Source organism: Halichoerus grypus, chromosome 15 (genome assembly GCF_964656455.1).
Source record: "Halichoerus grypus chromosome 15, mHalGry1.hap1.1, whole genome shotgun sequence".
Taxonomy (NCBI): domain Eukaryota; kingdom Metazoa; phylum Chordata; class Mammalia; order Carnivora; family Phocidae; genus Halichoerus; species Halichoerus grypus.
Genome location: NC_135726.1, coordinates 30,002,407 through 30,027,540, shown reverse-complemented (window position 1 = coordinate 30,027,540; position 25,134 = coordinate 30,002,407). Strand labels below are relative to the sequence as shown.

Sequence of the window (25,134 nt, the reverse complement as noted above, 5' to 3'; positions counted from 1 at the left end):
ATTGGTTGGGCTCTCGGCTCTGAAAATATACCTACAAATGAAGCACTTAGATTATCTTCTTTCTCAAAGTCGTCTTCGTTTTGTTCATTTCAGTGGCAGAAGAGTAAGGCGGTGTTTAGACCCAAAGCATTTTCCAAATGGAACATGCAAGTTGGATTTTAAACATTTACCAAGAAGGCATACTTTGAGTCCAGTCATATTATTTTAAACAGAAACATTGTTTGGCCAGAAATTACTTGGGGACAGAGCTGATTCCAACATTCACTGTGGCTACAAAAACGATTCTATTTTGGCCAGCAAATACTTCCAAAAAAACATTTCTAGCCATCCATGGGAAAGGAGTGAGTGCCCCCTGGTGAAAATGTGGGAAACGTTTCCATATGTTATTTTTGGCTGGCAAGAAGGTGCAGATGTCTTCACAATAAAAATATACTTGCTATGAGTGCTTGTCTCCTTGAAAAGAGTTGGCACCATTTGGAGCGCTGGATCTACAGTGTGGCAAAGATGCACGAAGGGAGGAGGAAAACCAAAGCAATCCCCAAGACACATTTAAGAAAGAGGCACTGATGTTATACAAGCCAGGGATCATGGGCGACTCTGTGTTCTTTTTTATATCTGTGTTGGATCGTCTCTTTCTGCGTCTTCCAAACCCATTCTCCACCCATCTTCACCTTGCTGTGTCCTGGGAGGCTGACTTTTAGGGACTGTGTTAACACTTTTCCCTTGCCCTTTGGCTTCTAATTGGGTTCAACCAAGGGAAGACACGAGCAGGGAATCTGAGGCTGGGAGGAGTAACATTGGAGTATTTATTCCCAGGGCTTACTTCTTGCCAGTATAGGTTGGAAGGGATTATATCTCTCAACCTATAATCTTAGAACTGTTGGATAGCTGTCTCCTCTACCTATAACTCTCTAGGGTCCAGTGAATTCTCCCTTCCAAAGCCCATTCAGAACTCCTTTCTGTTACTGGCCTGGGAGCTTCAACATTCTTTGTCGGGGTTCCTTAATCCTACCCACACCTTTGTAAGAAGTCTATGCAGTAAATGCACCCTCTGAGCCTCTCTGAGTGTGCCTCTTCTTTCCCACATGTACTCTCACTCATTCAGTATTTTGCCATATCTTCTAAATTTTCTTTTTTTAAAGATTTTATTTATTTATTTATTTATTTACTTACTTACTTACTTATTTACTTATTTATTTATTTCTCAGAGAGAGAGAGCACAAGCCAGGGAAGCAGCAGGCAGAAGGAGAAGCAGGCTCTGCACTGAGCAAAGAGCCTGATGCGGGACTTGATCCCAGGACCCCGGGATCATTACCTGAGCCGAAGGCAGATGCTTAACTGGTGGAGCCACCCAGGCATCCCCTAAATTTTCAACAATAAGCATCTATCCCTGTCCAACTCCAAGTTTACCTAAGGTTACTGGTAGTCCCAAACTTCAATTCCACCAGCACTAACCACTTGGACTGACTGGAGTTCAAGCCAAAGAATGACAACGTGGGACCCTGTTTTCAGGGTCTCACCTCACTGTCCTGTGCCCCAGGAATGTAGTTAGCCCACCACCACCCTTGTAACTCAAGCCCTTGGCTTGGACTGCATCTGCATTCTGAACAGGAAAAAGAAAGGCTCTGTTTACGTTCAGCCTTCACCTATCTCCTCGGGAGGAGGGGAGAAAAAGTTGTTCTGTCAGGAGGGATCTAAAAGATTAAGCAAACAGCAGACCGGTTCTGTGGGTCTAGAGTTGGCAAGATGGGGCACTCTGCAAGCCGCAAGAACAGAAGGACAGCCTGCTGGGTCAGTTTCCAGGGCTTTGCGCCCAGAGGTCTGCTTTTGGCAAGAGAACGCTGACGTAGTTAGACCTTGCCAGTTACACCTGTCCTCCAAACATCCGGACTCCCTTCATGAATCTATTATGAAACTGTCACCCAAGATTTTGCCTGTATACTCTTAGAGGCCATGAATGGCAATGACGAGGGAACAGCATGGATTTAGGCTCCAAAGTTGGGCTCAACTTCCAGATCCACTCCAACCTTTACTGTGTGGTGAGCAGCAATTCTTCAATTTTCTGGGACTGACCACCCTCAACTGTCAAATGGACATGATAGTACTTAAAGCTTGATATAACTGTAGGGTGGCCTTCAGGGTAAATGACATCACCTACATGAGGAGCTCAATTCCACACAGAGTTGACACTCAGTGAGTCTGATTTTACGTCTTCCCTTTAACTTTCTGAGGTATTGTAGTGTTCCACATCTCCCCCAAATTCAATAATGAAATCAGCATGAAGAAAACTGCTGAGACCTCACACGGAGATTGAATTGTTCTGCATCAAGGAAGTTCCTCCTTGCTTCCTTTCACATCTGCTCAGGGTTGATACACTAGGGGTAATAAAATTAATGATAAGAGCTAATTATTGAAGACTCATTACAGCACCAGCACTGCGCTGAGACTTTTTAAATTTTCATGTTTATCAAAGATGTAAATGCACATATTGAAAGATCCAAAGTGTTGTACCAGTTTATGCAAAACTCAGCAACTCCCTACTTTTTGTCCCACTTGTCTTTCCCAGAGGCCACCACTTCCAGCTCTCTGAAGAGATTATTTTGGTATTTATCTTCACATCTCTAAACAACACACCTAGGATCACATCTTTATTTCTCAGTGTTTGATATTATCTATTGGCCTCCTTTGGATGATAACAATTGATTCCTTCCCTGGCCCCTCACCACACACTTCCCAGTACAACTTTCCCTTCCCCCAACTTCCCAATAGAACTATTTTGTAATTTCGCTAAATCAATATTCGGTGTTGACATTAAGACAATACAAACACCGTTCACAGCTGAGTCATGAGCAAATAATTGTGTTTCTTTCCCGTACAGATTTTAGTTTCCCTGCAGATAATTGTCTTGTTTCCTTATTTGTTTTGTTTTCTGTGAACTTACCACTAATTCAACTCCAAGCTCTCTGTCTTTTGTCTAAATCTCTTTTCAAAATATTTAGATGATCAGATATTCTATCAATTTGCTATTCTTGGAGGAAACTTCCCCAGGGGCCTCTGATATGTTTCCACCAGAATCGGTTTCCCTCCAAACCTGGTACACAACTCCTATCCTGGGATCCCCCGGGATCCCCCTTCAACATCTTCCTGTGGATTCCCTTTGCCTCTCTTGTGTGTTGGACCCCCACCTCCTTCCTGAATCCCGTGCCTTCCTCCTTATTGGTTTATTCCCTCACTTAGGTGGAGCATACCTTCTAGCAGCTTCCTGAGAAAGGCAATGTGGGAGATAAAATTGTTTAAACATTGCTTACCAAAAAACATCTGTATTCCACTCTCATACTTGATTGATAGATTGGCTATGTGTAAAATTCCAAGTAGGAAAAAAGTTTCTTTAAATTCTAAAGGCATTTCTTTATTGTCTTCTAACATTCAGTATGGCTGTTAGGAAGCTTGAAACAATTCTGATTCCTGGCCCTTGGTGTGTGACTAGTTCTCTCTCTCTCTCTCTCTCTCTTTGGCCCCAGTGTTCTGAGACATGTGGGTCTGGTGTAGGGCTATCTCCAACCACTGTGCTGATAACTCAGTGGCTCTTATCTGAGAATTCACCCTTCACTTCTGAGAAATGTTCTTCAATTAAACAAACCCTCCTCGTTCTCTTTCTGGAACCCCTATTTTCAGATATTGTACTTCCTGGACTAGTTATCTAAATTTTCTTACTCTCTATCATCTTTTTACTCTACCTTCCAGGAAATTTTCTTGACTTAATTTTTCCTCCGTTTCATCTTCAAGCTGTCCTATTGATTTTCTCATTTCTGCTCTCATTTTTAATTATCAAGGGTTCCATTTTGTTTTCTAAATGTTCCTTTTTTAAAGCATCCTGTTCTTGACTTATGTAAACAATAATAGGAGGATTTTTTTTCTTTGTTTCTTTTCCCTGCATGGTTTCCATTTTTTTACCAGACTGTTTTGTTAGTGTCATTGCCTATTTTTATTGCTATCTTTCAATGTTTAAGTTTTCTCTTGTGTCTGGTAGTCCAGTCCTCTGCTGTATTTAAGAGTGAGGGAAGAAAAAACAAATTAGTTCTGAGCAAGACAATGACTGTGAACTTCATCAGGTGATCTGTCTAGGCTGCTCCCCAGCAAAACTTCCACAGACCATGTCAGATTCCCCCAAGAGACTCCTTTCATCTCCTAGGAAGGAACAAGGCCTGAATATCACTTCTGGAAGCTGAGGGAAGGGAGCGCTGGGGGTCTTAGCAACCAGAATGCATTTATTCACTTAAACCCTGTTTTTTTTTTTCAGTATGGTAACCCCATCTTCAGGTATGACTGGGGTCTCCCAATCCAGAGACTTTCTGTTTTAGCCTCTCCAAAGAATAAACTTCTGGTCTTCTATTGGGATGAAAGAGGGACAATGTTCTGTCTGGATGCCAGTGGGGAGTGGATTTGAGGCTCAAACAGTTCTTAAACAGGTTTTCAACTAATCCTCCTGGACTCTGATCCTCTGCCTCACCCCATCCTGTGTTCCTGATCTCAAGCCTTTGTGTCTGTGGTTTAAATCAGGTTGATTTTTAGCTTTCCACACTACAAGGCTTGGGATTCTGTTCTCCCAGGCATGCTAAGTCACTTACCATTCTATTTCTCTGTTAATGGCTTCCAAACATTTGGTGCCACTGTCTCCCCTCCCATTCATTTATTCAAAACAAAACAAAACACTTCTTTGTAGTATAATCTCAGTGATGTTGAGAAGATGAAAGTAGGTAAGTAAAATGCATGAATTCCAAATACCGTCTTACTCAGATGTCCCACTAAGCTCTTTGCATATATTATTTACTCCTCACAACCCCCCTTTAAGTAAGGTACAGTTATCATCCCCATTTCACAGATGTGCAAACCAAAGCTCAGAGAGATTAATTTACCCAAGGACCCACAACCAATAGGAGACATAATTGGGATTTAAAATCAGGTCTGTGTGACTCCAGAGCCTCAATTTTAATTACCATGCTGATGTTCAACACACAGAAATAATACAGACTTAAGGAGAAAAGCATATGGTTGTGACTCTTGACCCGATAATCTGGTTTCCTCTGGTCAGCACACATTATATGAAGACTCAACTAGATTTGAATTAAAATGCATCGCACAAGTATTTATAGTATGATGTCATGGACTTAGTTAAACAATTGTTTGAAAGTTTGGATTATAATTGGCATCTTATTAGATTGTAATATCATGACTAACATTCTACATAAGACACTATAGAGGAAAGAAGACTGAAATTTGAGCTCTTTCAGTGAGCATTTTGATCAAAAGCAATAATTTCATCAGAGGTACTTCAGCTGATAAAATAAGGCAGATCTAATATTCAAACTTTTTCTAATTTGAGTATGTAAAATTTTCTCTCATAGTCCCTAACCATCTTTGCTTTTCCTCAAGTGTTTGAGGAAGTGAGAGAAGACTCCCTTTCTTCTAGAAGGAGGGATCTACTTTGCATAACATACCTGGGTCCCTGCCTCTCTGTCACTGGCCCCAGATGAGGGGGAGGTGGGAAAAGAAGAGATGGTTAATCCCTAGTTCCCATTCTTCCTCTACTGGAAACATCTTTCCTCATTGCTCTAGGGACCAGGACTGCCTGTGACTAGTGTGTAAGTATGTGAATCAGTCAGGGTTCCACCTGACAGAGATCTATTGCAAGGACTTGGCTTATGTAGTTGTGGGAGCTAACCAGGAAAGTCCAGCATTCATAGGGCAGGCTGTCTGGGCACACTGGGAACTCGCAGGCAGGGGCTGATGCTGCAGTCCACAGGCTTAATTGCTTCCTCCTCAGAGAAACCTCAGTTTTGCTCTTAAGTCCTTTCAACTGATCAGATCAGACCTACCCAGATTATCCCGGTTCATCTCCTTTACATAAAGTCCCCTGATTATAGACGTTAATCACACCTGCGAAATACCTTCACAGCAACACCTAGATTAGTGTTTGACTGAATAACTGTGTTCTATGTGCCTACCCGGGTGGATGCATAAAACTGACCATCACCGTGTTGTAAGCTCATTGTTCACTCAGACCTAAGTCCCATTCTCAAATACCAGCTTTCCTTGGCATGTAGTAGTTGCTCAAGAAGCACTTATTTGAATAAATGCATGAGTGATGTTCTCCAACTGCTTACCCTTCTCAATGTGTTTGGAACTCAGGATGCAAGAAAGGACAGAGTCTATTACAATCATTCAAACTCACCCTGACTTTCCCCCACTTCTGAGGCTGAATCTAATGGGTTCAAGGAAGGACGGATGCCAAGAGAGGTGGTCAACAAGTAGAAAAGTGTCCCATGTGACAAAGAAGCATCCCAAGTGGGGCTGCATGCAGCTCAAAGAAATGTGGGAATAAAAGAAGCTTCTACCTGATGAAGGCCTTGAACAAACCCAGCAAGTTGCCCTTGCTGTAAGGAACCCGAGAGCAATCAAATGTTGTTCATGTTCCCAAATAGGGTGCAGAAAGAGCTGATGAAGTTCAAAGCAGGAAAGGCTGGGCTTCTAGAAGTGAAGGACAACACAGCAGCCTGGATCAATGACCCAGGCCAGATGGGACCCTCTCAGCAGATGCCAACAGTGAGATTTGAGGGTCCAGGACTCAATATCCTTCTCTACAGAGCTGTGACATGAGTAGGGGCCCCACAAACTAGACAGCTCCAAGAGAAATGTTTAGGGATGAGTGGAATCGACCCTGGATTGATTTGGATTCTGTCCCACCTTCTCCCACCCCAACCTTCCTTCTCAGAATGGAAGTTCAAGAGGCAAATTAAGTTTGATTATGAAAAAAAGTGATTTTACATTTCCCACTTATCAGAGTTGTGGACCAATATTCATGCCTGGCTACACACAGAGACTGGTAGTGTGGACCACAGGTACTTTAGTCTGAAAGCCCTTTTTCTTTCCTCCCTGCCTGCCTTTCTGATTGACTGATTGATTGATTGATTGCAAGATAGAGACTACGGAATGTTTCACAGATTACACCTAGGCTAAAAGAGTGGCCCAAGGTGTCTAGGATCTTGCCAGGGATGGAAGAGACAATAATGCTTATTATTAGAACAGGAAAAAACTGTGAGTGGATGTGTCCTTTACCTCCACAGAGAAGCATGTGGGTCCTTTGCTTTAACCAGAAGAGGATGGAAGGTTTTGGGGAGGTTTTTTAATTTTTAGCTGCATCCAAAATACATTTCAAAAATGAAGTTTAAATTTGTATATTAGTTGACTATTTGGATGTTCTTTCACATTGATTTGATTAGCAAAGAATCTTTATAAAATAAAATGGGCTCCTACGACACCAAGTATTGGCAAACAGGTATGTGCTGGTGGAAATAGAACTTGGGCAACTTTAGAAAAGTGTTTGGTGATAACTACCAACCTGTAACTCAGCAACAAGAGAAATGTGGAACATAGTCACCGGAAGATATTGTGACCAATTTCGTAGCATGGCCACAATATTCAGCAGCTCCTCCCAAAGGTGGTGTCTATGTCCCAACCTCTTGAATTTGGGTCAGCCACGCAGTAACATAACAGTGTGCCAGTTCCGTAGCTGAGACCTCAAGATGTCCTGTAGTTTTTTCTTTCACCCTCTTGGAACACTGCCCTGAGACTGCCATGTGAGAAAGCCAGCCCAGCCTGCTGGGGAAGGAGAGCCACATGAAAGAGATGTGAGATGCCTCAGCTGGCAGCCAACACCAGCTGCCACATGGGGGGAGGCCATCTTGAACTTTCTAGTCCAACTGAATACAGGTGGCATGGTGAGCCCAGAAAGAACCTCTAGAGGAACCACCAAGCCGACCCATAGAACCATCTGAAATAACACAGCATTATTTATTGGTTTGTTGTGGTTCTGTACACAGCAATATGTAGTAGATACAAGCATGTTCTAGAATAGCAGCCCTCTTCAAATCAAAGGCATCCAAATTGGCAAAGAAGAAGTCAAACTCTCACTCTTTGCAAATGATATGATACTTTATGTGGAAAATCCCAAAGACTCCACCCCAAAACTGCTAGAACTCATACAGGAATTCAGTAAAGTGGCAGGATATAAAATCAATGCACAGAAGTCAGTGGCATTCCTATACACCAACAAGTCAGAAGAAAGAGAAATTAAGGAGTCGATCCCATTTACAATTGCACCCAAAACCATAAGATACCTAGGAATAAATCTAACCAAAGAGGCAAAGGATCTGTACTCAGAAAACTATAAAATACTCATGAAAGAAATTGAGGAAGACACAAAGAAATGGAAAAACGTTCCATGCTCATGGATTGGAAGAACAAATATTGTGAAGATGTCAATCCTACCTAGAGCAATCTACACATTCAATGCAATCCCCATCAAAATACCATCCACTTTCTTCAAAGAAATGGAACAAATAATCCTAAAATTTGTATGGAACCAGAAAAGACCCCGCATAGCCAGAGGAATGTTGAAAAAGAAAAGCAAAGCTGCCGGCATCACAATTCCGGACTTCCAGCTCTACTACAAAGCTGTCATCATCAAGACAGTATGGTACTGGCACAAAAACAGACACATAGATCAATGGAACAGAATAGAGAGCCCAGAAATGGACCCTCAACTATATGGTCAACTAATCTTTGACAAAGCAGGAAAGAATGTCCAATGGAAAAAAGACAGTCTCTTCAACAAATGGTGTTGGGAAAATTGGACAGCCACATGCAGAAGAATGAAACTGGCCCATTTCCTTACACCACACACAAAAATAGACTCCAAATGGTTGAAAGACCTCAATGTGAGACAGGAGTCCATCAAAATCCTAAAGGAGAGCACAGGCAGCAACCTCTTCGACCTCAGCCGCAGCAACTTCTTCCTAGAAACATCGCCAAAGGCAAGGGAAGCAAGGGCAAAAATGAACTCTTGGGACTTCATCAAGATAAAAAGCTTTTGCAAAGCAAAGGAAACAGTCAACAAAACCAAAAGACAACTGACAGAATGGGAGAAGATATTTGCAAATGACATATCAGATAAAGGGCTAGTATCCAAAATCTATAAAGAACTCATCAAACTCAACACCAAAAGAACAAAGAATCCAATCAAGAAATGGGCAGAAGACATGAACAGACATTTTTCCAAAGAAGACATCCAAACGGCCAACAGACACATGAAAAAGTGTTCAATATCGCTCGGCATCAGGGAAATCCAAATCAAAACCTCAATGAGATACCACCTCACACCAGTCAGAATGGCTAAAATTAACAAGTCAGGAAATGACAGATGTTGGCGGGGATGCGGAGAAAGGGGAACCCTCCTACACTGTTGGTGGGAATGCAAGCTGGTGCAGCCACTCTGGAAAACAGTATGGAGGTTCCTCAAAAAGTTGAAAATAGAGCTACCATATGATCCAGCAATTGCACTCCTGGGTATTTACCCCAAAGATACAAAAGTAGGGACCCGAAAGGGTACGTGCACCCCGATGTTTATAGCAGCAATGTCCACAATAGCCAAACTGTGGAAAGAGCCAAGATGTCCATCAACAGATGAATGGATAAAGAAGATGTGGTATATATATATACAATGGAATATTATGCAGCCATCAAAAGGAATGAGATCTTGCCATTTGCAACGACGTGGATGGAACTGGAGGGTATTATGCTGAGCGAAATAAGTCAAACAGAGAAAGACATGTATCATATGACCTCACTGATATGAGGAATTCTTAATCTCAGGAAACAAACTGAGGTTTGCTGGAGTGGGGGGTGGGGTGGGAGGGATGGGGTGACTGGGTGATGGACACTGGGGAGGGTATGTGTTCTGGTAAGCGCTGTGAACTGTGCAAGACTGTTGAATCTCAGATCTGTACCTCTGAAACAAATAATGCAATAGATGTTAAGAAAGAAAAAAAGAAGAAGAAGAATGTAGCAGGAGGGGAAGAATGAAGGGGGGGAAATCGGAGGGGGAGAAGAACCATGAGAGATGATGGACTCTGAAAAACAAACTGAGGGTTCTAGAGGGGAGGGGGGTGGGAGGATGGGTTAGCCTGGTGATGGGTATTGACGAGGGCACGTTCTGCATGGAGCACTGGGTGTTATGCACAAACAATGAATCATGGAACACTATATCTAAAACTAATGATGTAATGTATGGGGATTAACATAACAATAAAAAAATTTAAAAAAAAAAAAATAGCAGCCCTCTTCATAATAGTCCCAAACTGGAAACTACTCAAATGCCCATCACCAACAACTCAAATGTCCATCACCAATGAATGGGTAAATAACTTGCAGTATAGTCACACGATAGAATATGATTCAGTAATGACCGTGAACAATCTAATCTACAAGGACATAGAAGAATTTGGATGGATCTCACAAACATAGAGTTGAATAAAAGAAGACAGAAACAAAGGGAACACACACTGATGCTTTCATATAAAGTACAAAAATAGGTGAAAATATTCAATGCTGTTAGAAATCAGAATAGTGGCTTCCCTTGGGTGACCAGAAGGGAACACAAATGGAAGTTTGGGGTGCAAGAAATGTTCAGTTTCTCAATCTGGGTAGCAGAGGCATGGGTATATTCAGTTTGTAAAAGTTCAACAAACTATATAATCAAAGGGTATTCACTTCCGGTTATAAGATGAATAAGGTTTCAGATCTACTATTCAGCATGATGACTATGGTTAATAATACTGTATTATATACTTGAAAGTTGCTTAGAAAATAAATCTTAAATGTTATGATCACAGAAAAAAATGCATAATTATATGAGGTAATAGACATGTTAACTACCCTTATAATGGCCATCATTTTGCAATATACATGTGTATCAAACGATCACTCTGTACACCTTAGATTTATACAATGTGTATGTACCAATTATACCTCAATAAAGCTGGAAAAAATAAAATTAAAATAATAAGTTCAACAAATTGTAGACTTATCTCAGGGGTACCTCTCTGTTTATATGTAATACTTTAATAAAATGATAAAAATATATATTTTGTAGATTATCTATAATATTTGGGTTGTTGAAAGTGGGACACACCTTTTGTGTCAATGCATCATTATACACGAATTCAGACTCTTCAAAAATGAATTTGCCAAATGTAGCTTAAAATTATTATATTGAGTTCTGCTAGCTCTCTGTTCTATTTACCATTGCCTTAAAATTTAGATAAAATATTTCCTAAGGAAATACAAGGCGAAACCAAAAGTAAAAATTGGAGTCTTTCTAACCTTGAATGTCCTCCATAATATCTTTGATAAAGAATCAAAATACTGTTCATGCAATAGCCATTCACTAGGTATCCAACTACATCTTGAGTTCTGTGCCAGTCCCTGGGGGATACAGTGGCTACTCTCAGGGAATTTATGTTCTAGCGGGATCTACTTCAACTTAACCAATAGCAGGGAACTCATTACTTCACAAGGAAGCCTATTCTACTCCCAGTAACTTTGTTAAAAAAGGCTTCCTTGGGGCGCTTGGATGGCTCTGTCAGTTAATCGTTGAACTCTTGGTTTCGGCTCAGGTCATGATCTCAGGGTCAAGGGATTGAGCCTGGAGTGGGGCTTCATGCTCAGCAGGGAGTCTGCTTGAAGATTCCTCCCCACTCCCCCTGTCCCTCCCCCTCTGCTCCTATCCCTGCTTGTGCACTCTCTCTCTCTCAAATAAATAAATAAATAGAGTGAATGAATGAATGAATGAAATGGCCCCCTTATTTAAGCCAAAATCTCTCTCCCTGTGACTTGCAGTTCAGTCTCTGATGTACCAGAACAAACTTCCATGTCTCCTGAGCCTCCTTTTCTCTGGATTAAACAGCTTTTGTCCCTTTCCCAGTATCTTGTTTGATACTGTTTCAAGTACCCCCACTTCCTGGCCACCCTCATGGGAGAAGCCCCAAATTGGCAAGATTTTTACTCAAGTGTTAGACTCAGAATCAGACACAATATTCCCAGTAAGACTTGATCTGGAGCTGGCTTTCTCCACTGCAGCACCATTGGTGTTTGGGGTAAGATAATTCTTCATTGTGGGGGCTGTCCTGCACAGAGTAGAATGTGTAGCAGCATCCCTGGCTTCTGGATGTGACAATCAAATATGTCTCCAGACATTGCCAAATGTTCCCTAGGGGGGCAATCAACCCCATTTGAAAACCACTGACCTAGAACAGCATGATTCCCGGGTTTGCAAGCTGGATGTTCTATGTCTACCCTTCTGCCACCAAGTTGCCAGTCTTGCCCGGACTTCTCAGGCACCAGCTACAAGGTTGCTCTTGCTTGCTCTTAACTACATTGCCCCAAATAAATACATACCTAAAATAAAATGGTCCAAAACTGGAAACTACTCAAATGCCCATCACCAACAACTCAAATGTCCATCACCAATGAATGGGTAAATAACTTGCAGTATAGTCACACAATAGAATATGACTCAGCAAAGATTGCATTGGGCCCCCACAAAACAGAAACTCTCTCACTCTCTTTGCTCCTATAAAATAAAGTTAATAGCTTTATCTTGCATCCATGTCTCTTTCAGAAGAGAACTGTCACAGTAGAATTAAACAGACAAAACTTGAGTCTCTATGACCAGATACAAAAGAACCAGGGTCCAGAAATAAAAGCAGGTATAAGTTTAATTCCCCACTGACCACATCCCCCATGCCATTATGGTGGGGTAGGAGAAAAAAAAAAAAAGTTTACGGGAAGGGAAGCCATCTGGCAGACTTTCAGGTTCTTAGAATCTTCAAGAGTCCTAAAAGTCAAAATCAAAAATCTGGTCTTTGTCCTCTGCTTCATAAGCAGATATTATTCTTATTCTTAACTGAATGAAGAACAGTCCAGTACGTAAAAATCAGACACTGAGAAATAAGGCAGGCGGTGTGGTTCTACCAAAAGAGTATCTTAATCAGGCTGAATTTAGTTTAGGGGGTGGAATTTGAAATGGGCAATAGACTGGATCTCAGTTACTTGGTAAGCTGTAGAAATTTAAGTTTGTTACTGCTGTTAGCTTGACACTTCTCTGTTGGTACATACAGGAATCCTATTTGAGATCACTTCCAGAATAGGGTGGTGTCAGCACTTAGCCCAAGAAGGTAAACCAAGTGATTTTTTCTTTGTCTTCCTGCCTAGAGGGAATGCGCTCTGAGCTTTCCTACATACTTGGGAGGATGGGGGAGACACATTAGTTTGTTGTGGGTGTGCAGAACTAGAGGAATTCCTTAAAGCTTGGGGTGGGAAGCGGGTAGTGAAAGGCCGGTTCTTGCTTCTTTTGTTTGGTTTTTATTGTGCATGACTAAATGTATTAGACATGTTGGATCAGAGAATATGCATCCGTGAATCACAGTGCTGTGGAATTTGTATGTGTTTTGCCTACTAATATCAGTTGCCCTTTCCTGCTACAAAAGGCCTCCCTACGAACATGATATCTGAATTACTTTAATAAAATTAGAGACAGGGCATGCTATGTTGAGCCTTCGTAAGAGACGAGAGATCCTTCCCAAAGCCTTTCTCTATAACGATTTTCTGTGATTTGTGTTTTCTTCAAACACAAAATAGAAAGAGATAGGGAAATAGGAACCACAGCACGGGGGGGCGGGGAGGGCAGTTGATGAACATAGTAGGTTTTAGAAATGACTCTTTATAGCCTACAACAAACTACAAGTAAAAGTACATTTTTGAATTTAATCTTTTCAACAAAAATGCATTGAACCTCTACTATGTAAAAGGGGGTTGGTTTGGCTAGGTCATGCTGCATATGGTCTCTGGAAAGCTATTGATTCAAAGGACAGGCCATTCTTTAAATACTATTTGGGTTGGTTTTTATTCTTCTGTGGATGGATTTGTAATAAAGTATTGCACTGGGCTACAGCTAGACACCAGGGGGAGAAATCTGAACGTCGCATGGTTTTTCATCAGCTTTATTGTCATTCCTTGGGAGAAGAAAAATGAGATTTCCTTAATCGCAGAAGTATGGCAAATTTCTTTCTTGAAGTCTCAAAATGTTTTTCGGTGAAGATTTTCCATTGAGAGAGATTATTATTTAGGGGGAAATCCTTGAAAACATCTCTGCTCCATGTTTGAAAAATCCCTCTCCAAGAGGATTACTTCTAGCTTTATGGTTGTGTCGCAAAGCCAGGTGCTTTGTGTTTAAAACAAAGGTAAAGGTGGTGCACGGGCAGGAGCCCCAGACAGAGAGGGAGGAGTTCACCTGTGTCCTGACCGTCCTTTTACCATGTGACCCTGAGCAAGTCATTTTCTTTCTCTATGCCTTCGTTTGCCCATTCACAAAAGGAGGGCTTTGGGCTAGACTATCGTTAAGGCCCCAACAGCTCAAAGAAATCTTAAGATTAAATTTGTTCCTGCCTGCCTGCCAGATATCATTCTGAGCAAACATATTTGCTCCATTGAATGGCTGTTTCCCCATACACATAACTGAAGATATTTTATACTTGAAGTTACAATTTCATCACTTACCTACCCCATATCATTTAAGGTCTCCTCATTCTGCTTTGAAGTTCAAAGAAAGAGAAGACTCTGTATAATGAGAATGGCCCCTTTGAAATGCTTCCTTCGCAGCTGCAGGCTCTGTGGATCTTGCACTGTACGAAGGCTATTGTAATGCAGATGTGTTCCAAAGTGCGTCTGCAGCGAGAACATTTCCATGGGTCTTTACTATATTTCTTCTATTATTCATAGAACACAATGTAAATGAAGCCATAAATTTTACCCCCCACACTAGATGGAGAAAGAAGATAATGGAAATTGTGAATTATGAATGAATCACTGTTATTGTAATTCCTTAAGGATTCTGATGGAGATGATTAAATTCAGGCAAAGACACAGATTCTAAACTTTTATGCCTGAGTCCTCAGTAATGCCGCCTGGAAGTTTACAAGGAATGGAATAGAGATGGTCTTGGTTTTGCACTTACCTGCCAAATTATCTCACAGAGAATCTACCTGGGCCTGGACAGATCACTTCATTAAAGATGAAGAATTTATTCCTGGGGGTGGGGAGGATTGCAAAATATGTGTGTCTTCCAACCATTCAGACACTAGTGCTTAGGATCCTAAATACAAAACAGTTGAAGCCTTCAACACCAAGTTCCTGGAATTTATTCTTCCCTTTTAGAAAACTGGAGGGAGGAAGCACAAAGAAATTAGGAGCCACTATCCTCCTGAAAAAGATGATCTGGCGGTCTAATAAAGTCAAGGATGCAGATATCTTATTTTTTTCCCCCTTCTAGATTTGTTTTGCCAACCAGTGTTCTGGTCAACAGTTCTTCTCTCAGCCATGGTATGCAGTTCTTCTGAACCATGACGGTGGTCCATGAGATTCAGAAGCTGTTCTGGTTTTGACAATGATGGGAAGTGATTAGAAGTACTTCACTGATGTGAGACAAAGCCTCTGGAAAATTTCAACCTTAATCCACTTCATCTTGTGCCAGGCTTTTAGAAGGCTAGAGCCACCAAAATGAGATTTGAGATGATATTGAACAGTTCAAGTGTCATTCCAGAAAGAGCTCTCTTTTGCAGAACCCTAAGGTTGACATTTTTCTATTACCAAACATGCATGAACGGGTACAGATATAGGTATGTGTGGATTTCTTTTCAGTAGCTGCTCTCTGCTCTCAAACACAAAAGAGTCGAAAATTTAGAATATATGTGATTCTGTAGGGTGTAGAAAGTGCCAGTGGAGGTTCTCCGTTAAAGGTGCTAATACTCACCAAATATAGTAGATACAGGATGAGCTAGAAGTTCTTGCACAGCCAAAATCCCTTCCCCAATCCTCAATATCCTTATCTGCAAAATGAAAAATTTGAATAAGATGATCTCTAAGGTAATTTCCAGCTCTAACTTGCTCAGTTCTTGAGTAGAAAGCAAAATGAGATGCAAATGTTCTTTCTTTAAGGGGGCTGGGTTATGAGATATTCTAGAAGCTAGGACCCCATCCTCTGTCCTGGGACTTCAGCATGTCCTCAAGGTCTAGAAGGGGGGTTATCTACCTAGAGCTAAGTTTCAGGGGCCCAAACAAGGGCACTGCAGCTACTAGCCAAGAAAAGCCTTTGCCAGTTGCCAAAGGTAAGGACAACTATGGGCTTAGGATGCTAATTCCCACAGCAAGTGGGTGCTGGGATCCATGGTGCTCACTCAAATAGGAGCTCACATAGAGGCCAGGCAATGTGTAAGAGAAATGTCTGTGTGGTCCATATAGGTGTTTCAAATCTGCTGCCTTCAGCCCAGGATTCATCCATGTCTCCTCTTTTTTGTGGGCCCTCCCGACAACTTCAGGATGTTGATCAGCATTCAGTCAGGGAAGCAGAATTTAGGCCACACTGAGGGCATGCACTGTGGAGAACCAGTTACAAAGTTGTTAGAAAGGCCAACGGGGTCATCGGGAAATGCTGCGGTAACATGGAGAGTTGGGGAAACAAAGGGACAAAGGGAGGAAGTAGTGTTCACAGAGCCCAGATGCTCCCCACAGGCCAGAACCAAGAGAAGTGATACAGCTGTCCTCAGAGATGCCACCGGAAGCAGAGACAAAAGAGGGAGAAATCTCTGACGTCTCCTTTCTCTCACCTTGGACACAAGGTCTGGGCCAGGCCGCCATAGACAAACCTACCCAGAGGCCACGTGCACCAGAGAGCCTGGGAGTGGAGTCTACGGAGGCCAATGCCGAGATGCAAAGCAGAGCAGCAGAAGGGTGAGAACGGGGTCTCAGAGCAAGCAGGCAATGACCCACACACCTTGGGACTCCGTTCTAGCATTAGAAGCCAGAAGTTTTCCTCTAATGCAGCTCAAACCCTTCTTGTTCCTCTGAGGCCTTAGGCTTTTGAAACTCAAATCCAAGAAGAGACATTGTTCTTCTGAATTTCTGCTAAGCCAGTAAAGATGGAGAGTCTGGTTGGCGGAATGCAGGGGTAGTAAGAGCTGGAGAGACAAGCAAGAAACCACAAACACGTGGCTAATACTTTAAAAATGTTAAACCATCGTGTGTTTTCCTCCATGGCCACTGTCGCTCTTCTAGGCCCACGGCCTGACGCCTCTCACAGCAGCCTCTTAACCAAGCATCCCATCATGGCCTCCCAGGAGTAAAATGGATTTTTTACATGTCCAAAAGTCCCATCAACTTTACTCACACAATGGTCATATTTAATGAATGTCAAAATGGACACATCAGTTATTTCTCATCAGACAGAGAATATTCTCCACCTGAGAATGTTAGTATCCCAGACACAGCCTGCATTAATTCTTCATCTGTTCCAATTTGATAACACCAGGAACCAAATGTCCACGACTCATCCCTCCAAACAACCCGGGTAGAAGTTTCTGGTCACCCTCACTTCTTACGGTGTTCGGTCATGTTTCCACTGTGCCCCCCACTTCTCCTTTTCTGACGCGATTCACCCTTGTAATTACCCATTCAAAGTCTGTCTTTCCCTGCAATAATATATGCTCTCACTTTGTAGAGACTGTGTCGGCACGATCACCAAAATGTCCCTAGTCCCACAGTGTCTGGCACACCACAGGCATTTCATAGATATTTGTGGAATAAATGGTTGAATGAATGAATAGAGCCAACTCCTAGGACCACCTTCAAGCATGCTAGAGAGATATTTTCCTCTTTGGAGAGACAAAGAAGGAAGTGCAAAAGACTTCATGGGTCTGAAAATTACCTGCCTGCTGGCCTGCCATGGTTACCAAATTCTCCAGACAGATTCATTTCTCAGGGTTCCCATACATAGTCCCCAGGTAGCTCCCGTCAAGGAGTTCTTCCTTAAGTGGCATATTAAGGCCATATCGGAGGAGCAAGTAGTTGAACATTCTGAGGTTACAGGAGCAGAGGGGATTGGGGCTTGGGAATAGCTACTTCAATTAAAATAATTCTTTTCAAGTACAATTTGCAAAATGTAATTTTTATGTCTGACTCTCCTCGAAAATCTTTCACCTTTTTATGACATTTCCATAATTACTTTTTGAGAGGAAAGTTTCCTTTTCCAAAAACTATGGCTTTCTATGACTCCTACCACAGCCCCCACAGTCATTAAACGAAGATGAAGCAATGAAAATAAAAGTTCTGGCACAGGCTATGACAAGAGTAAAACTCTGAAACCATCATGCTGAGTGAAGTAAGCCAGACACATCTTGCAGGAGTTGGGTTCCTAGAATAGACAAGTTTAGAGAGAGCCAGAAAGAAGAACCTAAGTTACAAGGGGGCTGAATGGAGAGTTCTTATCTAATAGACCCAGAGTTTCTGCTTGGGATGATTAAAAAAGTTCTGGAAACGGTTGCACAACATTGTGAATATACCAAATGCCACTGCCTTTCACCCTTGAATATGGTTCACATGGTTAGAACACTCACGCACATGCGCACACACAGCCACGACCCAACTGGATTAATCCCAGAAGTAAAGGAACGGTTTCATATTAGAAAAATCCATAAATGTAACTCACTTTAATAGACAAAAAGAGATAAAACATTTTTTAAGTCCTGCTACTGTCACTGACCCCAGAGTTATTTCCTATGCTAATGGTTCCCAGTCAAGTCTGCTTGAAATTTTTAACCCGGTCATAAAGTGAGTTGTCAACAGGACACCATTATAAAAATGGCACCAGATAAGGGTCATTTGTAGAGTTTTCTATTCTTCTCTTTTACATTTTTCTTCCGTTTGTCCAGGCAAATCAATTCAGTAAACATATGAACTGTCTTTTCAAATGTGATTTATGGGGCTATTGAAGTACTCATCACTGGAGGCTCTTTTTCTTTCCCCGGCCCCTCCTTCTCACTATTCCCCAAGACTTCAAATTGCAAATGTTTCAGACAAGTAAACTTTCTAATGTACAACGATTTCAATTTTGTTCCCATTGCACATAGTGTGGAGTTCCCCACTCACCTGTAAAGAGACTTCAGTAGAACAGTTCTCTTCAGCTTTGAAAGAGGAGAGATGGAAAAAGTAATAAAATCACAACCTGTATGAGTCTACAGAGGGATATTCACCAAATTCTGGAGAGCCAAGGTCAAGGGAACTCATGCTTTTATGTGTCAAAGAAGGAGGTAAAGAATGCACAGGAATAAAATAAATTACTCAACATGCAGTGGTATAATGAATTTACAAATGTTGTTCAGACTCTATGTGTAAATACTGCCAAGGCTTCCGGTAAATTCGTAAATGACATCTTCATTCTGGATTCTTCAATAGATACTCAGTAATTATTAAGTATATATCATTTAAATTTAAGTAACTTAGAATGAATAATATTTTGAGAGACTGAGGTATTTGTGGGACATTCACCCCCTTCCAAAGAACTGCAATATTTAAGGAAGGCTATGTTAATTCATGGATCACACAGCAATAATGGACAGCAACAGAAGGAAATCTATGGGTCACCTCCGGTTGCCAACTGGGAAAATCTACAAATCTGACCACGGTGCATCCAGGTCTTGGTAGCCTTGTCAAAGAGAGAATACTATCCTGCCCTCATGTCCTCTATGCCCTACTCCCACTGGCCTCGTCTCTGATTCTGAAAGGCCAGGCTCCTTCCTACCTGGGGCCCTTTGCACATGCTGTTCCTTCCACCCAGAATGATCTCCCTGAAGAACTCTGCATGTTGGCATGAGCTATCTCTTTCACTGTCTACTTCAGTGGTTCTTCTTCTGGATGGTTTCACTCCCTGCAAACTACTAGGTCCCTCTGTTTCATACCCTCTAAGCACACCTGTACCTGCTCTTAAGTAACCCTCATCACAAGTGGAATTAGCTTCCGTAATTAGTTTCTGTACTTAGGTCATATCTGTCTCCCCCACTAGACTCTAAGCTCCATGAGGGCAGAAATGATTGTGTATTTATCAGGATAGGCTGCATATTTTGCAGGGCCCAGTGCAAAATGAAACCATGGGGCCTTTTGTTTGAAAGTTAGTAAGAACTTCAAGACAGCAACAATAGAACCTTGAGCCAAGTATGGAAACTTCCTAAGCCTGTGGCCTTGGGGGAATTCCATGAGTCACATGCCCATGAAGCTCTGACCTTTATCGTTCATCACTGTATCTCCAGTTCCCAGCACAGGGCTTGGTACACAGTAGGTGCCCCATCAATATGTGTTTATTTATGAGTAGACAGAGTGCAGGAACTCTCTGGCATCCTTTTTTTCCTTTGCCCACCCATTTCCCATCACTTCAAGCCAAGAAACATGGGTCCTGCTATGGTCACACCTTGGCAACCAACTTTGCACAGCTTCCTTTAAAGGTTAGAAACTTCTCCAGCAGCCTCATCCAGAGCCCCTAAGATTAAGATTTCTCAGAAGTTACAGCTGAGAAATGTATTTTTATGTTTCCTTAAAGGAGACTCCAGTGCATCCTTCAGTGAACTGTTCTTGAAGAGAAGGGAAAAATCAATGCTTTCAGATAGCATTCCTTGCCCTGAATAATCCTGAAGCTGCCCATGACTTACTGTAGAGAGTATAATTGAAGTAAGGATAAACTGCACACCATTTCAAAGTCTACTAAATTGAAACCGTTCTTTTTGTTGACACATGCTTGGGAAGCTGTAGATAATGTGATTTAAAATAAATACACTGGCCCAGTATACTTATATAATTGAAATAAATATGGAATAGCCCGTAGAGTCCACAGGCAGTTGGGTAAATTAACCCCTTGCATGCCGGGCGACAAGCCATCTGCACAAGGAGAAGGACATGGCACTGAGTAAATTTTGGGGAGAAGAGGGCACACACCCTGAACTGAAATGGACACTTCCAAATGTTGAGTTTTCAGAGACTCAGCCTGAGTTTTGGGTGGGAAAAAAATCCTGCCAGGTGATGAATCCTCTCTTGATTCTTCCACTGTGCAATTCTGTTGAGTCAATATTAAGGGCTCCTGGTACCCTAGGGTAATAGCTACAGTGGATTTTTTAAAAAAGAGAGAGGTGGGGGGCAAAGGATCAGTTTTTCTTCCTCGGATGGCTCCCAGGGAACAATAAAGAGCAAAACACCAATGGCTGCATTAAAATGCTTTCATCAGAGCCCTTTTGAGCAATCCTTGAATATGCAATTTCTCAGTCAGGATGTACCTGATGACCCAGGGGTGTGTGTGTCTAGAATTCAGAGGAGCAGAGCCACCATGAGTGACAGGCCAGGTCTGTTACAGGGTTTAGGTCATCGGTGATCACAGGAGCTGGTTAGCAGTATGTGAGGTCTATTGGCCTGTGTCTGATCCTGAAGCCAGCAGGCTCAGCCATTGCAAAAGGAAGATGGACATGATATGAGGAAGGTAAGACCAGAATGGATCCAGAAGAACATTCTGCAACTGTGAGGAGGAACTAGAAGTGGTGTCTGGCTCTCATAGGAACCCACACTGTCTCTAGCCACCTCCCTGCCTACAACACCATTGGTAAGTGTGACCTCCTAGGGATCCACACATGAGCCTGACTCAGGGTTCAGAGAAGCTGAGAGAAGAGCCAGTGCAAGGGAGGAAGCCATGGGCCCTGCTGCTGGTCCATGCCAACCATGTGACTGGCAGACCCAACATCCAGCATGAGTGCAATAGCACCTGACCGTATGCTGCCTTCCTTCAAAACAAGGTGGCCCTTTCACTCCATCTTCCAAATCCCACACAGGATTCTCTCATGGCCAAACCTAATCCAGGACCACGCGAGGAAAGGAATCCTGGGAAATGTAGCTCCAGCTTAGCCAAATGTGATACAAATCCCCAGGGGACAATAATTAGCAGAACACCAAAAGCGTGTTTCATCAAAGCTCTTTTGACTAATCTTTGAATGTGTAACCTTTCAGTTAGGGTATACCCTAACCAAGACAGTGTGATTGGAATTAGACACAGCCCTAGATTTGGGTGGAACTGGGGTATGCACTCAGCAATGGTCTTAACTGAGGACCATTCCCCTCCCCTCGGGAGGGTGGCATTTAGCAATTCTGAAAACATTTTTGGGCATCACAAATAGAAGTGTGCTACAGGTATCTAGGATGTAGAGACCAGAGATGCTGCTGAACATCCCACAATGCTCAGGACAGCCACTTACAACAAAGAAATAGGCAGAACAAGATGCCAATAGTGCTGAGCCTGAGAAACCCAAACACAGAGGAAGGAGTACTTGACTGCCTATAGTCATTGTGGGCGCCAAGAGAAACAGAAGACTATTATATCATTTTAAAACCCCATACTAATTAAAAGTAAGGTGATCTCATTGTGAAAAGAAATGAGGTAGATCAGTATGTATTGGTACGGTTACTGACAGCTGGAAAAAAAGCAAAGGGCACACCAAATAGCATTTATGGTATAACGCCTTTTTGGTAATGGGCAATACTTACAATGCTATCTTATTTGAGTGCCCCCAGAAACAAGCCCTGAGACAAGGATTCAAGTTCAAGTTGTTTCTGGGAGATGATCTCAGGAAGCAGAGGTAGGAATTTGGGAAGTGAGAGAGGGGAGTGAAGGCAGCCAATATGGGATATGTTCCTGAATCAGTTACCACTGTGGGAAAATGAAGTGCACTCCTGTTAGAGACTCAGAAAGGCAGAGTAGGACACACACATCAGAGTTAGTCCACCTGAAGGGTGAGGGAGCTGAGGTATCTATCCACCAATTCCCAACAGCTCCAGGGATGGGAGGGGGAAGCATTAATTCTCTAAGCTTCAGTGTGCCACATGGGCTTCAGTGGCCAATGAAAGTCTAAACTCAGAGCTCAGGCAACGAAATGTGGATGCTGACAGCTGGGAGTCAGGTAGGTACGAACTGAAGGGGAAAGACGAGGGGACAAAGGTAGCATCTGCTGTGACTATAAAACAAAAGTGTCTTAAGAACCACTGTCTTTATTATAGGGGTGACTATGGGTCACCCTGGTGACTCAGTTCGTTAAGTGTCTGACTCTTGATTTCAGCTCAGGTCATGAGCTCAGGGTCATGGGATCGAGCCCTGCACTGGGCTCCATGCTGCTTGAGATTTTTTTTCTCCCTCCCCCTCTGAAGCTCCTCCCCCTGCTCTTGCTCTCTCTCTCTCCCTCTCTCCCTAAAATAAATAAATAAATAAAATCTTTTTTTAAAAAAGATTTTTTTGTTAGTTGCAATTCTTAACTTTTAGGATGTGTGACATGAACTAATACTGATTAATCATAAAGCTGATTGCCTCATCAGAAAGCTCCTGCTCTTGTTGAGCACCTCTTTCTAGGTGTGTGGACGGGCATGGGTGGAAAGAAGGTGGGAGGGGAAAGACCATAAAGTCAATAGTGGTAAGTAAAAGAAATAGAACAGAGTTAGGTAGTGGAGAATGAACTCAGACTGAGGAGGTCCCTTGAGCTGGGTTGGACAGGAAAGAAGGTCACATGTGAGCTGTGGCCTGGATGATGAAAACCCTGCCATATTCTTTAGGGAGACTCAAAGACTCTAAGTCAGGAAACCAGCTTGGCTCATTGGAGGTGTGGCTGCACCTTAGAGATCAGGGGAGAGGGGGTAAAAGATGCAGCTGGAGGGGCACCTGGATGGCTCAGTTAAGCGTTGGACTCTTGATTTCATCTCAGGTCATGATCTCAGGGTCATGGGATGGAGCCCAGCATCATCTGGGAGTCTGCTTAAGATTCTCTCTCCCTCTCCCTCTGCCCCTCCCCACCCCACTCTCTTTCTCTCTCTCTCAAATAAATAAATAAATAAATAAATAAATAAATAAATAAAATCTTAAAAAAAAAAAGATGAAGCTGGAGAGGTAGATGGGAGCCAGATGGCACAGAACCTTATTGCATGGTTTTCTATCCCATGGGATCTCTAAGGATCCCATAGAGTTTATTACCAATGTTACGGCTGACATAGGATTTGTAAACAGGAGATTGATTCAAATGAATGTACATTTTTAATTTTTTTTAATTTTTTAAGATTTATTTATTTAGTAGGGGGAGGGGCAGAGGGAGAGGGGAAGCAGACTCCCTACTGAGCACGGAGCCTGACGTGGGGCTCGGTCTCACGGGAGATCATGACCTAAGCCAAAACCAAGAGTCTGTTGCTCAACTGACTGAGCCACCCAGGCATCCCTGAAATGTTTAAAAACCACTCCTAGAGACAATGTAGAGAAGAGGCACAGGGTAGCAGCTGGAGGGGACAAGAAGGGAACAGGGAGACCAGTTACAGATGGAAAACTGATGACGAAGGAGAGAGAAGGAACTTGCTCAAGGTCAGGTGGCGAGAAAACGACCACTCTGAATGAGCCCGCTTCTCTCCTTTCAGAGGAGAGCCTCCTGCTCTAGCTGGAGAGAGGATACCCACAGGAGCCCTCATCCGTGGCAAATAACCAGGCCCTCCCCCATGCCACATAGCCTCTGGGCTGCCAACAAACATTCATTGTTGGATTTTAAAATGTTTTGCTAAATGCATCAAAAATAAAAGACTCATTTTACTCAAAGCAGCATTTACAGTCACTTTACAGCTGGTGGCTGCTAATTGTCATCTGTTAGGCTGGGCATCAGAACGTGGCATCAGAAAGTCTGTCCATCTGTCCTGGGCTCTACCAGACTTCCTTATGCTTCCCATCCACAACCTGCCTTCTTACCATTCTCTCCAGAGCCAACCCCCATGTCTCTTGGCGCTTACGCCAACCCTCTCCAAGTGGAGAAAACAAATTCTTATTCATGAGGTTCCATTGGCTGGAGAAGTGGAAAGAGCCACATGAATTCAAAATAAGAGTCTCAAGATGGGGGCCCTGGTATCAGTTGGTTCCTCACTGGCTGTGACCATCACACACCTCCGACCCCCTTTGTACAGAGCTTGTTAGAAAGAAATCATTACATGAAGAAAGAGATACTTGAACTCCCTCCCTGAGCCTCGTCTTCCCCTTTAGTCAAATTCTCATTTTAGTAAAATAAGAATACAAAATATGCATGGGGAAAGATCAAGAAAGATATACATCAAGGGGTTAACAGTTTCTATCCCTGAGTGATAAGACTTTTTAAAATTCTTTTTGTTTATCTGTGTTTCAGAACATTTCTATTGGAAACAGGTATCATTTTTGCAAGAAGAAAGGAAAATCATCAAAGCATTATTTTGAAGTAAGGATAGTAAGTACCGTCTTGCCCACTCAAAGGGCTGGAGGAAGAAGAAAATGAATCACATCCGTGAACACGCTTCATGAACAAGGAAGCCCAGACACACGTAAAGAAT

At 42.5% G+C, this 25,134-nt stretch overlaps 1 long non-coding RNA gene across 1 annotated transcript in view; it reads right to left on the bottom strand.

Moving 5' to 3' along the window:
* Positions 1-25,134, bottom strand: part of LOC144380207 (uncharacterized) — a 127,351-nt gene that overhangs the window by 6,372 nt on the left and 95,845 nt on the right. Inside the window, exon 3 of the long non-coding RNA XR_013444125.1 lies at positions 15,707-15,782. This is a non-coding gene — a long non-coding RNA (uncharacterized LOC144380207). The remainder of the gene's footprint in view (positions 1-15,706; positions 15,783-25,134) is intronic.